We start from the raw sequence: 18590 nt of genomic DNA, 5'->3' as shown, positions 1-18590 counted from the left end.
TATGTATGAAATATTCTCTCTTTGTTCCATTGTTAGTTCAATACTGAGACAATCTTTTGTCAAATGTGATCCTCCACACTGCTCACAACTAATTCGTATTGAGTGAATATCCCTAGTCATCTTTTCCATTCGTCTCTCGACAACATCTATCTTTGCGGAAATGTAATCTAAGTCATGGCTAGAATCGGCTCTAGCTGCTTTAGATGATCTAACGATGTCTTTTTCTTGGTGCCACTCATGTGAGTGGGAAGCAGTGTTATCAATAATTTTGTAAGCATCAGTTTCGGTTTTCTTCATAATGGAACCACCAGCTGCTATATCTATGTCTTTCCTTGTAGTGATGTCGCATCATTGGTAGAATATTTGTACTATTTGACAGGTGTCTAAACCATGTTGCGGACATCCTCTCAATAATTTTTCAAATCTTGTCCACGCCTCATATAGAGTTTCATTCGGTTTCTGTGTGAACGTAACAATTTCTGCTTGAAGTCTTACGGCTTTAGATGCCGGAAAGAATTGTTTAAGAAATTTTTCAACTAAAACGTCCCATGTATCGATCGCCCCTTCAGTTAACGATTCCAACCAATCTTTGGCTTCTCCCTTTAAAGTCCAGGGAAATAACATGAGATATATCTGTTCATCTTCCACTTTTCTTATTTTAAATATTGTGCAGATCCTATTAAAGGTACGTAGATGTTCATTTGGATCTTCCTTCGGCGCACCACTAAATTGGCATTGATTAGTCACTATGTGTAGAATTTGTCCTTTGATTTCATAATCTGGCGCATTAATGTCTGGATGAGTAATTGCGTGACCTTGGCCAGTGCGTTTAGCTCTCATTCAGTCTTCCATACTTAAAGGTTCCAGATTCTCCATAATTGAATTTGTTGAATCTGAATCACTGGAGGATTCTGATTTAATGGTTCGTTCCTCAACAATCTCTGTTTGAATGATTGGTGGTTCCGGAGGAAAAATTAATGGTTCAGGATCTATGAATCGTCCCTGAATATTCTCCGGATTCTCAATTGTGAGGTCGGGTTCAAAAAATGGATTATCAACGGCGACAATATTAGCTAGATGTCTTGATCGAGTTACAGGTGGTGAATGTACAAAAGGTGGTGAACGTCTTGCTCGGTGCATTCACTGAATATCATATTAGTTTTTAAAAGGAAAGAAAAATTATATAAGTTATCCAATTAATAGACTTTTCTGATTTTGCCCACGTTTCGAATAGCCAAAAGATGCAGCAGAGGGGCAGGATTCGTTTGGTCTCAATATAATTGAGGACTGTTTGGCTCCAATAACCCGGTCCACGTACAAATCCAACTATTACTACGAACCAGAAAATTTTGATGTCTATCAATTTAACCACTTAAAATAAATTTTTGTAATTTTAAGAAATTTAGATAAGAAGTAGAATAAAAATCTATGTCCTAAAACTAGAATAGCGAGAAATAAGAAAGAAAAAGAGCGCGTCGAAAAAGATCGAAAAAGAGAAGGGTTGAAAAATAAAAGGCGTCGAAAAATAAGAAAGAAAAAAAGAGGTGACTTATAAAACTTAAAAACACTCGACTAACCCAACCTTATTGCTATCACTAACTTAAAATTATAATCGCAAATTGAGATTACTAATTGGAATAATAATTGATACATAGGTAAAAGGCGTCGAAAAATATTAAAGCTTACAAGTAAAACTATATCCCAAATGGCAATAACTTAAAAAGGTACTAAAACTTAAAAAGGCGTCGCAAAATTCTAAAGCACCTAAATCTTAGTCTAAAGAAAAAGCACTTAAGGGATTTTACGGCAAAGCCTAAAAATCTATAAATAAAAATAACTATGGCAAAAACTAAGTTTAAAACTAAAAACGAGCGAAAAATACAAATATTACGCTAAAACAATTAAAAAGGGACAAAATATAAAAATATACTAAAAGTTGTAAAAAGTACAATTTTTATAAAAATATTATTTTTATATTATTTATTTTATAAAACTATTAATTTTGTAATTTAAATAATCTAAATAAACTAAAATACAAATTAAATAAAAAGTAAAACTAAATAATATTAAAATCTAAACCTAATTAGGGTTTAAAATTAATTATAATTAATAATTATCCGTAATTAATGCGAATTAGGGCTTCTGTGTGGCCCGTGTCAGACGGCTCTGCGAGTCGCGGTGCCTCATGGCTACAAACGCCGCAAGTCGCGGGGTTTGGAATTTCAGTTGACAGGCTGATTTAAATTCGACGTTTTACTTTTTTTTTTATATTTTCTGTTTAAATATTTAAATAAAATATTTATAAAAACTAAATAAAAACTTATGTTTTAAAAACTAAAATAAAAATAGAAATACTTTATAATAAAAATCTTAAAACTAGATTTATATATTTATTTATTTATTTTTTTTTCGGTTTTTAATTTTATGTTCTAAATAAATACAAAATATTTAAATAAAACTTATATTTTTATAAAATAAAAATAAAGAAACTTTATAAAACTTAAATATTTAATAAACTCTTAAAAATATTTATATTTTTGTTTTTCTTTTCTATGTTTTCGAATATTTAAAACGTATTTTTACAAAAACGTATTTTTATAAAAGTAAACTAAAAATAAAAATCTTTTTTTTTTAATTAGCGTTGCGCTTCCGGCTTTTAAGCTAGATTGTTCCCCGGCAGCGGCGCCAAAAATACTTGATGTTATGCGAGGTGTATATAAAATAGCTTTATTTTTGCAACGAAATACTATTAAATATGATACAATTTTACATAAAATATTTATTTATTTATAGAATGAATATACTTAAACCTTGCTACAACACTTATAGGCAGTGTAACTAATCGTACAGTAGTGTAGTTTTTAGTAAGTCCGGTTCGTTCCACAGGGAATCTTTAATTAAAGCTTAACGCTATATTAGTTTAAATTTATAAAAATACAAATATATATATATATATATATATATATATATATATATATATATATATATATATATATATATATATATATATATATATATATATATAAGTAATATTATTATTATAAAGGGGGTTTTTTACCGTTTAATGACCGGTTTGTCGATTTTAAAACTTAGTCGCAGTTAAAACCAAATGTAAAATATGAAATAAATAAAAGACTTAATTTAAAGCGTAAAGTAAATAATGATAATGAAATTGCGATAAATAAAAGTGCGATAAAATAAACTTGCGATAATTAAAAAGTACGATAATTAAAAGTGCAATTAAATACAATAACAATAAATAAAAGTGCGATAATTAGAAGTGCAATTAAATATAAAATAAAGGAAATTAAATATGAAATAAAATAATTATGCTTATTTAAACTTCCGTAATCATGATGTTTGATGTGTTGATTTTAGTTTTATGCCCATGGGTTAATTGTCCTTTGTCCTGGATTATTTAATATGACCGTCTGGTTTTTGTCCATAACAGTCCATCAGTCATAAATATAAAGTGCGAGTATCCTCGTCAAATTATCCTTATACCCGAATTTATATATTCCAAATAATTAGGGACTTAAACTGTAACAAGGTTTTAATACTTTATTTAATAATTACACCAGGTTATTGACTGCGTGTAACTCAAGGTTTTAATACTTTGTTATCAATTATGCCAAGTGTCTTTGTACATAATTTTACCCCTGTTTTAATAATTCTAGTGACTATTAATCCATTCCCGTGTCCGGTTAAATGAACGATTATTCGTACATATAAATACCCCGCCCATCGTGTCCGATCGAGTGTATATGGTTATTTATAGGGACGTCCAATTGTAAATCTTTATATTAAAATTAACAAACTATCATTTAGTTAAACAAATATAAAGCCCATTAATAGCCCATAGTCTAATTTCCACAAGTGTCGTTCTTTTGTCCAAACCCCAATTATGGTATAAAGCCCAATTACCCAATTTTAGTAATTAGTCCAACATCATGATTACTTCGTTTTAAATAAGCATAATAATAACTTAGCTACGAGACATTAATGTAAAAAGGTTGAACATAACTTACAATGATTAGAAATAGCGTAGCGTTACACGGACAGAATTTCGACTTACACCCTTACAACATTCGCTAATATACCCTTATTATTAGAATTAAAATTAAAATTAAAATTAAAATTAAAATATATATATATAAATATATTACGTTTACATATAGAGAAAGAGAGATTTTATGGATATTTTTACTCGTCGAACTGCGTTGCTTTTATAGGCTGTTTCAAAATTGGGGGCTTCGCGAGTCGCGGCCCATTTGGTCTTCGAACTCCGCAAGTCGCGGAGTTCCATTTTACAGCTCACTCAACTTTGGCTCTTTGTTTGCCGACGATTATATAAATAAATATAATATATAAATAATTTTAGTAATTATTTAAATATTATATTATATTTATGTGCATAGTTGACTTGTAATTTTTAGTCCGTTGCGTCGAGCGTTGAGAGTTGACTCTGGTCCCGGTTCCGGATTTTCGAACGTCCTTGCGAATAATTTAATATCTTGTACTTTGCGTTTTGAATCTTGTACTCTTGTAATTTTGAGACGTTTCTTATCAATAATTGGAACCTCATTAATTGTATTTTGTACTTTTGAGCTTTTTGGTAGTTTGCGTCTTCAATTCGTCGAATCTATCTTTTGTCTTCACCTTTTATTATTTAAACGAATATCACTTGTAAATAGAACAATTGCAACTAAAAGCTTGTCTTTCTTGAGCAATAATGCTATGAAATATATGTTCGTTTTTAGCATTATCAAGATCTATGGGCTTTGACACGCCCCAATCAGAGAATTTGAACTGCTTTAGTACTTCGATATTTATATATGGGGATATTCTAGATGCATTTGTTAATGTCAGTTACCAGGTGTTCAACCATATGAATGATTTTTAAGCAGATTGCATGTTATTGAAAGATGAAATCTTGTGGTCTATTATAACAAATTGATATATAGGTTAAACCTATAACTCACCAACATTTTTGTTGACGTTTAAAGCATGTTTATTCTCAGTTGATTATTAAGAGCTTCCGCTGTTGCATGCTAATTTATGGACAAGAGTTGGAGTCAGCATGCTTGTATAATATTGTTTAAAAACTGCATTTGAAGACATATATATTGTTGTGTAATATTATTGTAAACCATTATGTAATGGTCGTGTGAAAACGCTATATTTTAGATTATCATTATTTGATAATCATCGTAATATTTTAAAGGTTATGGTTTGTTTTAAAAATCGAATGCAGTCTTTGAAAAACGTCTCATATAGAGGTCAAAACCTCGCAATGAAGTCAATTAATATGGAATGTTTATAATCGATATGTGTAGTGACCCGTCCTAATCCATCTGGACGAAGTCTTCAACAGTTGGTCCCATTGCGAGGTTCTGACTTCTATATGCCATGAACGACTCCATGTAGTATGAGCAAATGCACAGCGGAAGATTTCTTTCATACCTGAGAATAAACATGCTTTCAAGTGTCAACCAAAAGGTTGGTGAATTCATAAGTTTATCATAAAACAATAAAATTCATCATCTTGATAGACCACAAGATTTCTGTTTATAAATATATGTACACTCGCAAGTGTATAAAAGTATTCTATAAGCTGTAGGCACCCGGTAACAAACCTTAACGTTCATGTTTTACCCTCTGAAGTACACCAGATCAGGTGTGTTTAAAATAACCTCGAAGTACTAAAGCATCCCATAGTCAGGATGAGGTTTGTCAGACCCAATAGATCTATCTTTAGGATTCGCGCCTACTGTACATAGACAAGTAGTTTAATGTTACCAAGCTAAGGGTATATTTCTGGTTTAAACCCACATAGAATTAGTTTTAGTACTTGTGCCTATTTCGTAAAACATTTATAAAACAGCGCATGTATTCTCAGCCCAAAAATATATATAAAAAGGGAGTAATGAAACTCACCATACTGTATTTTGTAGTAAAAATACATAGGACGACATTGATCAAGTATAGGGTTGGCCTTGGATTCACGAACCTATATCAGTAATATATATCAAATTCTTATTAAAATATTTTAATTAGAATATATATATATATATATATATATATATATATATATATATATATATATGTCATTTATTATAAATTATATATATTTACTTAAAAATATTATATATTGTATCAAAATTTATATTTAAATGTATGATTATGTTAAAATATATATTTATACTATATGTAAATTAATTATATATAAAATTATAAGTAATAATATTTTATAAAAATTATGTAACATTAATGTAATATAGTATACATAATAAGTATATTTTTATATAAAAATATTTATTTGTTATAAAATAATAATAATGATAACAATAATAGCAATAATAATATTAATAATAATAACAATAATAATAATAATACTTATAACAAAAACTACCTTAAAATGCTAAAAAAAAAAATATAAGCTGCCCGAGGCGAGACTCGAACCCGCGACCTCTCCTTTCCCACAAACACTCAACACCATTCCACTACCTTCTGCTTATCTGTTTTATTTCTTTCTATATGTCCTTATAAGCTGTACTATTCTATTTCCATTTTCTTTCTTCTTCTTAAATTGATCAAAACCCAAACTTATTTATCTTCATCAAAACCATCATCTATGTCATTATGATATCATGATCATTGTTTTCCCATCATAATGCTATCATCATTATCATCCTCAGACACAACATCATCATCAAATCATATACGCTTATATCTTCATCATCATTTTCGAACAAAAAAAAAAAAAATGGCGACAACATTAAGCACAGGGGTTCGATTTAAACAGAAACATGTTTTGTAGGATCAATCTATGACCCAAGAAGCCCAAACACTAGTATGGGTGATAGTGCTCCAAATGAACATATATTTTGTAGCAATATCCTCCCAATATGTAAATTATTTAGTTGTAATTGTCTTATTTTAAGTTGTAATCGTTTATATTAAATAAGTGCGAAGACAAAAGGCAAAAATGAAGATTTGAAGATGCAAACGTCCAAAATGCTCAAATGTACAAGATACAATCCAAGTGGTTTAATTTATTGATAAGAAACGTCTAAAAATGACAAGAGTACAAGTTGCGGAACGCAAAGTACAAGATATTAAATTATACGAAAGGACGTTCGAAAATCCGGAACCGGGACCTGAGCCAACTATCAACGCGCGACGCAACGGGCCTAAAATTACAAGTCAACTATGCACAAGAATATAATATAATATTTAAATAATTATATAAATTATTTATATATTATATATATTTAAATAAAACGTCGACAAGCAAATGGCCAAAAATTGATGAGCTGGCCCAGGGAACTCCGCACTCGCAGAGCTGTGAAGGCTTAAACCTCCGCACTCGCAGAGCAGCCAAAATCAGAAATGTCCTATAAATGCAACGAGCTTCTGCCAATTTTTACCCAAAATAAAAAAATAATACTCCCTTTGTAATAATATATATATATATATATATATATATATATATATATATATATATATATATATATATATATATATATATATAGGTTAGTTTTATATTAGTTAGTTTGGGTTATGTTAAGGTTATTTTACGGGTTTTGAAGTCGAAATTATGTCCGTGTAACACTACGCGATAAATAATCAATGTAAGTTATGTCCTCCTTTTTAAAATTAATGTCTCGTAACTAAGTTATTATTATGCTTATTTAATGCCGAAGTAATCGTGATGTTTGACTAAAAATATTAAAATTGGGTAATTGGGCTTTGCACCATAATTGGGATTTGGACAAAAGAACGACACTTGTGAAAATTAGACTATGGGCTATTAATGGGATTTATATTTGTTTAACTAAATGATAGTTTGTTAATTTTAATATAAAGATTTACAATTGGACGTACCTATAAATAACCACATACACTCGATCGGACACGATGGGCGGGATATTTATATGTACGAATAATCGTTCATTTAACCGGACATGGGAATGGATTAATAGTCTATGGAATTATTAAAACAAGTGTGAAATTATGTACAAGGACACTTGGAATAATTGTTAACAAAGTATTAAAACCTTGGGTTACGCGCAGTCGACATCCTGGTGTAATTATTAAACAAAGTATTAAAACTTTGTTACAGTTTAAGTCCCCAATTAGTTGGAATATTTCACTTTGGATATAAGGATAATTTGACGAGGACACTCGCACTTTATATTTATGACTGATGAACTGTTATGGACAAAAACCAGACGGACATATTAAATAATCCAGGACAAAGAACAATTAACCCATGGGCATAAAACTAAAATCAACACGTCAAACATCATGATTACGGAAGTTTAAATAAGCATAATTCCTTTATTTTCATATTTAATTGTACTTCTAATTATCACATTTTTATTTATTGTCATTGTATTTAATTGTACTTTTAATTATCGTACTTTTTAATTATCGCAATTTTATTTATCGCAATTTCATTATCGTTATTTATTTTACGTTTTAAATTAAGTTATATTTATATATTTTACATTCGGTTTTAACTGCGACTAAAGTTTTAAAATCGACAAACCGGTCATTAAACGGTAAAAACCCCCTTTTATAATAATAATATTACTTATATATATTTGTATTTTTATAAATTAAAACTAATATAGCGTTAAGCTTTGTTTAAAAGATTTTCCTGTGGAACGAACCGGACTTACTAAAAACTACACTACTGTACGATTAGGTACACTGCCTATAGTGTTGTAGCAAGGTTTAGGTATATCCCATTCTATAAATAAATAAATATCTTGTGTAAAATTGTATCGTATTTAATAGTTATTTCGTTGTAAAAATAATACTATTTTCTAGTACACCTCGCAGACATCAAGTTTTTGGCGCCGCTGCCGGAGAAGTTAAACGCCGAAAGCGCAACGCTAAAAATAAGAAAAAACAAAGTTTTTATAAAAGTTTTTGTTAAGTTCTTTTTATAAAAATATAAGTTTTAAAAATAATAAAAATATAAAAATACAAAAAGAAAAAAAAATATATTTATATTTTTAAGAGTTTATAATATTTATAAAGTAAATAAGTATTTTTATTTTAGTTTTAAAATTAAATTTTTATTTAAGTTATATTTATATTTTTTATATTTTATAAAACAGAAAAACAAAAAAAGTAAAAAAATAAAAAAAAATCTGAACCTGCATAAAAATCGAACCTTTCTCAGCTGAAACTGAACCCTCCGCGACTCGCGGAGCTTTTGAACTGGGACTAACCGCACTCGCGGAGGTCCTCTGACAGGTCAAACATAGTACGCATTAATTACAGTTTAGGGTTTTATTAATAATAATAATTATTATTAACCCTAATTAGGTTTTAAATATTTAATTAATTTGTTTTAAGTTTTAATTAATTTGTTTATTTAGTTTAATTAGTTTTATTAATTTACAAAATTAATACTTTTATAAAATAAATAATATAAAAATAATATTTTTATAAAAATTATAATTTTATAAACATTAAGTTTATTTTTATATTTTGTATCTTTTTATTTGTTCGTACTTAGTTTTAAATATAGTATTTGGCATAGTTCTTTTAGTATTTATAGATTTTTAGGCTTTACCGTAAAATCTCTTAAGTGCTTTTTCTTTAGACTAAGATTTAGGTGCTTTAGAATTTTGCGACGCCGTTTTAATATTTTAGTACCTTTTTAAGTAATTGCCGTTTTGGATATAGAATTTCTTTTAAGCTTTAATACCTTTCCCCGGCAACCTTTAATTCTTAGTTTTAGACTTTTAAGTTTCGACGCGCTACGTTCTTTTTATTATTTTTTGACCTTTTATTTTTAGACGTTTTCCGACGCGATCTTTTTCTTTCTTATTTCTCGACAATCTAGTTTTTAGGACATAGAATTTTCTATTTTTTTTCTCTAAAATTTCAAAAACGAAAAATTATTTTAAGCAGTTAAATTGATAGACATCCAAATTTTCTGGTTCGTAGTAATAGTTGGATTTGTTAGTGGCTGAGTTGTGAGCTTCCGATTTAAAGGGTTCTGGCTCCCTGCTGCATCTATTGGCTATTCGAAACGTGGGCAAAATCAGAAAAGTCTATTAATTTGATAACTTATATAATTTTTAGTTTTATAACTAATAGGATAATTAGTAAATGCACCACATTGTAGCTAAAATTTGGTAATAAGCGCATTATGGAAAATCTCGAGAATATTTTGGAAACTCTTTATGACATCCGAAATCAATTTAATCAATACTCTCAAACGGGTGTTGATGACAATTCGTTCGGTCAATCTTGGATCACGAATGACGAAACAATAACTGGTTGTGAAATCTGTGGAGATTATCACTCAACATGGGAATGTTATTATTACGTTCCTATGGAAAATTATGTACCCATGGAACCTGAATGGAATGATTATGAGGAATACGATTCTAATTGGGATTATTCCCAAGAAAATATCCAAACTCAACAACCAGAAGACGAGGAAAATTATGTGTCTGAAAATTCTTTAGATTATATGAAAATCAAACTCGAAGAACTCGATGCTCAAAATGAACAAATGAGAGATTTTGTAAATAGGCAAGCTGAAACTCTATCAGATTACACATCTGTTGATCTGAGGAATATTGTGCAAGAAAATCTTATATCATCGAATTTTGATGAATTCGAGAGCTCCGAAATCACCAACTATCCCGATGATACTTTTTATTCAGTCTTACCAATTTCACAACATATCGACACATTAGCCTCTACCGACGAAATCATCGATCCATCAATGGATGAAGAAGAAGTAAGGGTGACAAATTGGTACTCTTGGGAAAACGATAACGTTAAAAATTTTACCCCTGAGACCAAAGTGGTGGGACCGATAAGTACCGTTAATGAAAAAGAATCTACTTCGATCCCAAAATTCACCATTCCACAACCTTCCAACCCAATATTCTCAATAGATGAGTCATCTACCGAAGATGAACTACGAGCTGTAATAGATAATGACACCTCGGATTTCACCCAATTGGGTAATAGAGGTGAAAACTTTGATCCAGAGAATAAATGGAAGGAAATGTTAGGAATTGTTCACCCTATAGAAATATGTATATCGGTGTATATCGATCCATTTGACCAAGAACCAGAAAAGAGACATTTCCATTTACTAAAAGCTACACTTAAAAAGAATTAAGTAGTGATGATCGGGTGGTTCTAAACTTTAAACCCATTAATATATTATACACAACCCGAGATGTAAATAACTGGCTCACTATTCTAATTCGTGGAACTTATTCTACCGACTTCACATATCACCAGCTAAGTGTGGGGAAGTCTAACCCCACTTAACGTTAAATTAGGGGTTCGGGTTAGTGCATAACTCGTTAATAAAAATGCACGATTAGGGTAAAAGTCGCATTTTCAAAAATTAGCAAACAGTTCAGAAAAGCAACCGTTTTTGAAGAAAAACATGTGTGATAAAACAAGAAGGAATGAACGATTAGGTGCGCCATCTATCATTCGACGAGCTTTGTAATTACAAACTGGATATTTTCAATCACTTTTCTACACTAATCACCCTCATGAATTTATAATTAGAGTCTGATTTCATGCAAATGAAGGCATTGCATGATCTCAAGTGTGGGGAAGGGTTATAAATTCTCTCGGGTTTATACTTGGCTTATTTTCTAAATATTGTGAAAATTTTAAAATTTTTCAACTAAATGAATTCAAAATCATGTTTATACATATTTATGAACGATAAAACTAGGTGTTAATGCCGAAATTATTGTTACCTCGGAAAGGACATAAATTGAGAAACAACTAAAACGCTTGAATTTATTTATTAGGATATAAAAAGACGCATGAAAAAAGCTAAGTGTGGGGAGAATGTACCAAGTTATTCAATTAAAAACTATCTATCACATGTTTCTGTAAAGTTTAATGCAGGTGCTTTTGTTTTGGACTAAATTAACTGTTTTACCCGATTTATTGTAATACTTTTGAAAGAAAAGATGGATCTGCACGATGAATCAATTCCATCATTAAAAGGAAGTAAAGTCTTCCAAAAAAGACACGTGCTTCTTGATTTAGGTCAGGAAGTTGTCGTCCAGACCAGCTGTAGGTTGACGAAAAATCTAGAAAAGTCATCTCTAAAATCAGCAGGAAATCCACGGACCTCAGCATCAAACAGGGTTGCCAAGTGGTCAGACTTATCCTAACCATGAGAGGATCTGTCTCGTAAAATGGGGAGGGCACCGTGCAAATTAGCTTGATAAGACTAATGAATCAGACCCCCAGAAAGGATAATCTCCTTAAAGATTAAAAATCAGCTTTTAAGCCTGATATTACTCAATCCTTGAGATTGACCTTAAAGATTGAGAATTACAAACTCATGGAATTCAATGATATCTAAACTCGAGCTTGAACGAGAAAGTATTTTGATCAAAATTACAAACCGATTTGTTTTCTGAAAACCTATTTTCAATGCGTTCATTACCATTGAACGTAAAATCCTAGGAATTCACCTGGAATTCATTAGGTCACCTGAACCAAATCGGGTGTCAACCGTAAGAACAGTTTGCATAGCATGGTCGAAGACAGGACCTTGTGCCAGACCGAAAAACTATAGGATGATCTTTACTATTGCTCATACAAAGGATAGTACTAGCATCCGACACGATATAGACCATAATCAAAAGCATGTCACGGGACATTGCCTTAACAGTTGCTCGTTCAACGCTTTCCTTTACAACCGGACGGTAGTTTACCGAAAGGTAATATACGGAGCAAGTATACTGGACGTGTTGCATTCCTAATACAAGGTTAGAAAGTGGGTGACACAAAACCATAAGTTTTGAGCTAAAATTTTCAAATCTGAAACCCACAAAACCCACAAAAATATTTTGCAACACCGGTGAAGGGTTATTCCGAAAAACTTATCTAGGGTAAAAGCTAGATTGAATTTTTAAAAGATCAAATGTTTTCATAAAGATCCAATTTCCTTAAAGGATCGAAATTTTTATAGTCATGTGGGACTGTAAACCACATTGTTACTATCATTGTTTATACCACTATATCAAAATCACTGATGTATAAAGTGTGTGAATAAAAAAAGTGATTCGAGTGAAGTGTGATTTTAATTTCAAGTTATGTATTGCTTGAGGACAAGCAACGTTCAAGTGTGGGGATATTTGATAGTGCTCCAAATGAACATATATTTTGTAGCAATATCCTCCCAATATGTAAATTATTTAGTTGTAATTGTCTTATTTTAAGTTGTAATCGTTTATATTAAATAAGTGCGAAGACAAAAGGCAAAAACGAAGATTTGAAGATGCAAACGTCCAAAATGCTCAAATATACAAGATACAATCCAAGTGGTTCAATTTATTAATAAAAAACGTCTAAAAATGACAAGAGTACAAGTTGCGGAACGCAAAGTATAAGATATTAAATTATACGAAAGGACGTTCAAAAATCTGAAACCGGGACCTAAGCCAACTATCAACGCGCGACGCAACGGGCCTAAAATTACAAGTCAACTATGCACAAGAATATAATATAATATTTAAATAATTATATAAATTATTTATATATTATATATATTTAAATAAAACGTCGACAAGCAAATGGCCAAAAATTGGTGAGCTGGCCCAGGGAACTCCGCACTCGCGGAGCTGTGAAGGCTTAAACCTCCGCACTCGCGGAGCAGCCAAAATCAAAAATGTCCTATAAATGCAACGAGCTTCTGCCGAGTTTTACACACAAAAAAAAATAATACTCCCTTTGTAATAATAATATATATATATAATATATATATATATATATATATATATATATATATATATATATATATATATATATATATATATATAGTATAGGTTAGTTTTATATTAGTTAGTTTGGGTTATGTTAAGGTTATTTTACGGGTTTTGAAGTCGAAATTCTGTCCGTGTAACACTACGCGATAAATAATCAATGTAAGTTATGTCCTCCTTTTTAAAATTAATGTCTCGTAACTAAGTTATTATTATGCTTTTTTAATGCCGAAGTAATCGTGATGTTTGACTAAAAATATTAAAATTGGGTAATTGGGCTTTGTACCATAATTGGGGTTTGGACAAAAGAACGACACTTGTGGAAATTAGACTATGGGCTATTAATGGACTTTATATTTGTTTAACTAAATGATAGTTTGTTAATTTTAATATAAAGATTTACAATTGGACGTACTTATAAATAACCACATACACTCGATCGGACACGATGGGCGGGATATTTATATGTACGAATAATCGTTCATTTAACCGGACACGGGAATGGATTAATAGTCTATGGAATTATTAAAACAAGGGTGAAATTATGTACAAGGACACTTGTCATAATCGTTAACAAAGTATTAAAACCTTGGGTTACACGCAGTCGACATCCTGGTGTAATTATTAAACAAAGTATTAAAACCTTGTTACAGTTTAAGTCCCCAATTAGTTGGAATATTTGACTTCAGATATAAGGATAATTTGACGAGGACACTCGCACTTTATATTTATGACTGATGGACTGTTATGGACAAAAACCAGACGGACATATTAAATAATCCAGGACAAAGAACAATTAATCCATGGGCATAAAACTAAAATCAACACGTCAAACATCATGATTACGGAAGTTTAAATAAGCATAATTCCTTTATTTTCATATTCAATTGTACTTCTAATTATCACATTTTTATTAATTGTCATTGTATTTAATTGTACTTTTAATTATCGTACTTTTTAATTATCACAATTTTATTTATCACAATTTTATTATCGTTATTTATTTTATGTTTTAAATTAAGTTATATTTATATATTTTACATTCGGTTTTAACTGAGATTAAAGTTTTAAAATCGACAAACCGGTCATTAAACGGTAAAAACCCCCTTTTATAATAATAATATTACTTATATATATATATTTGTATTTTTATAAATTAAAACTAATATAGCGTTAAGCTTTTTTTAAAAGATTTCCCTGTGGAACGAACCGGACTTACTAAAATCTACACTACTGTACGATTAGGTACACTGCCTATAGTGTTGTAGCAAGGTTTAGGTATATCCCATTCTATAAATAAATAAATATCTTGTGTAAAATTGTATCGTATTTAATAGTTATTTCGTTGTAAAAATAATACTATTTTCTAGTACACCTCGCAGACATTAATGGGCCGTTTGTATTTTAATAAAGGTGTTGAAATGTCCCGTTCTTATTGATTAAAAACGTTCCATATTAATTGATTTCGTTGCGAGGTTTTGACCTCTATATGAGATGTTTTTCAAAGACCGCATTCATTTTAAAACAAACCATAACCTTTATTTCATCAATAAAGGTTTAAAAAGCTTTACGTAGATTATCAAATAATGATAATCTAAAATATCCTGTTTACACACGACCATTACATAATGGTTTACAATACAAATATGTTACAACAAAATAAGTTTCTTGAATGCAGTTTTTACACAATATCATACAAGCATGGACTCCAAATCTTGTCCTTATTTAAGTATGCGATAGCGGAAGCTCTTAATAATCACCTGAGAATAAACATGCTTAAAACGTCAACAAAAATGTTGGTGAGTTATAGGTTTAACCTATATATATCAAATCATAATAATAGACCACAAGATTTCATATTTCAATACACATCCCATACATAGAGATAAAAATCATTCATATGGTGAACACCTGGTAACCGACATTAACAAGATGCATATATAAGAATATCCCCATCATTCCGGGACACCCTTTGGATATGATATAAATTTCGAAGTACTAAAGCATCCGGTACTTTGGATGGGGTTTGTTAGGCCCAATAGATCTATCTTTAGGATTCGCGTCAATTAGGGTGTCTGTTCCTGATAATGCTAAAAACGAACATATATTTCATAGCATTATTCCTCAAGAAAGACAAGCTTTTAGTTGCAATTGTTCTATTTACAAGTGATATTCGTTTAAATAATAAAAGGTGAAGACAAAAGACAGATTCGACGAATTGAAGACGCAAACGACCAAAAAGCTCAAAAGTACAAAAGACAATCAAAAAGGTTCCAATTATTGATAAGAAACGTCTCGAAATTACAGAAGTACAAGATTCAAAACGTAAAGTACAAGATATTAAATTGTACGCGAGGACGTTCGAAAATCCGGAACCGGGACTAGAGTCAACTCTTAACGCTCGACGCAACGGACTAAAAATTACAAGTTAACTATGTATATAAATATAATATAATATATAATTAATTATATTAATTATATATATATTATATATATATATTAAAAACCGTCGGCAGCAGGAAACTCCAAGGGTGTGAGCTGTAAATACCTCTCCGCGACTCGCGGAGTTTTAAGGCCATTTTGCCGCGAGTCGCGGAGCCCCAAATTTCAAGTCTGGCTATAAAGCCAACCGAATTCTGATCAAAATCATCATCTTTTTTTTCTCTTCCTCTTCATACGTAAATATATTTATATTTATAATTTATATTTTAATTTTAATTATAATTCTAATAATAAGGGTATGTTAGCGAATGTTGTAAGGGTGTAAGTCGAAATTCTGTCCGTGTAACGCTACGCTATTTTTAATCATTGTAAGTTATGTTCAACCTTTTTATATTAATGTCTCGTAGCTAAGTTATTATTATGCTTATTTAAAACGAAGTAATCATGATGTTGGGCTAATTACTAAAATTGGGTAATTGGGCTTTGTACCATAATTGGGGTTTGGACAAAAGAACGACACTTGTGGAAATTAGACTATGGGCTATTAATGGGCTTTATATTTGTTTAACTAAATGAAAGTTTGTTAATGTTAATATAAAGATTTACAATTGGGCGTCCCTATAAATTACCATATACACTCGATCGGACACGATGGGCGGGGTATTTATATGTACGAATAATCGTTCATTTAACCGGACACGGGAATGGATTAATAGCCACTAGAATAATTAAAACAGGGGTGAAATTACATTCAAGGGTAATTGGTGTAATTGTTAACAAAGTAGTAAAACCTTGGTTTACACGCAGTCGATAACCTGGTGTATTCATTAAACAAAGTATTAAAACCTTGTTACAATTCGAATCCCCAATTAGTTGGAATATTTATCTTCGGGTATAATAATAATTTGACAAGGACACTTGCAATTTATATTTATGACTGATGGACTGTTATGGACAAAAACCAGACGGACATATTGAATAATCCAGGACAAAGGACAATTAACCCAAGGGCATAAAACTAAAATCAACACGTCAAACATCATGATTACGGAAGTTTAAATAAGCATAATTCTTTTATTTCATATTTAATTTCCTTTATTTTATATTTAATTGCACTTCTAATTATCGCACTTTTATTTATTGTTATTTAATCGCACTTTTAATTATCGTACTTTTTAATTATCAAAATTTTATTTTATCGCATTTTTATTATTCGCAATTTCATTATCGTTATTTACTTTACGCTTTAATTTAAAGTCTTGTATTTATTTTATATTTTACATTAGGTTTTAACTGCGACTAAAGTTTTAAAATCGACAAACCGGTCATTAAACGGTAAAAACCCCCCTTTATAATAATAATATTACTTATATATATATTTGTATTTTTATAAAAATAAACTAATATAGCGTTTAACTTTGTTTAAAGATTTCCCTGTGGAACGAACCGGACTTACTAAAAACTACACTACTGTACGATTAGGTACACTGCCTATAAGTGTTGTAGCAAGGTTTAAGTATATCCATTCTATAAATAAATAAATATCTTGTGTAAAATTGTATCGTATTTAATAGTATTTCCTAGTAAAATAATAACTATTTTATATACACCTCGTTCGACATCAAGTATTTTTGGCGCCGCTGCCGGGGAACTATCTTAAAAGCCGGAAGCGCAACGCTAATATAAAAAAAAAAAAATTTTAGTTACTTTTATTAAAAGTCGTTTTTGTAAAAATACGTTTTAATTATTCAAAAATATAAAAAGAAAAACAAAAATATAAGCATTTTTAAGATTTTGTTAAATATTTAAGTTTTATAAGTTTCTTTATTTCTATTTTAGTTTATAAAAATATAAATTTTATTAAACATCTTTTATTTTTTTTTTTTTTAAAAAAAAAAAAACAGAAAACATAAAATAAAAAAAAAATAAAGAAAAACGCGTAAAAAGTGAAACCTGTCAGCTGAATTCCTGAACCCCGCGACTCGCGGGGATTTCTTCTTTATTTGTCGCGACTCGCGGAGACCTTCTGACACACGGACAAAAACCCTAAAACCGCATTAATTACGGGTTATTATTTATTATTATTATTTAAACCTTATTATTATTATTATTATTATTATTATTATTAGTTTTAAGTTTTATTTTTATTTAATTTATGTATTTAGTTTAAATAAGTTTAATTAAATTATAAAATTAGTAGTTTTATTAAATAAATAATATAAAAATAATATTTTTATAAAAATTGTACTTTTTACAACTTTTTGTATATTTTTATATTTTGTACCTTTTTAATCATTGTAGCGTAATATTTGAATTTTTTAGCTCATATTTAATTTTAAACTTAGTTTTAGCTATAAT

The sequence above is a fragment of the Rutidosis leptorrhynchoides genome, chromosome 6 (assembly GCF_046630445.1).
Source record: "Rutidosis leptorrhynchoides isolate AG116_Rl617_1_P2 chromosome 6, CSIRO_AGI_Rlap_v1, whole genome shotgun sequence".
NCBI lineage: Eukaryota > Viridiplantae > Streptophyta > Magnoliopsida > Asterales > Asteraceae > Rutidosis > Rutidosis leptorrhynchoides.
The sequence above is the reverse complement of the archived record's forward strand: the minus strand, read 5'-3'. Positions refer to the sequence as shown.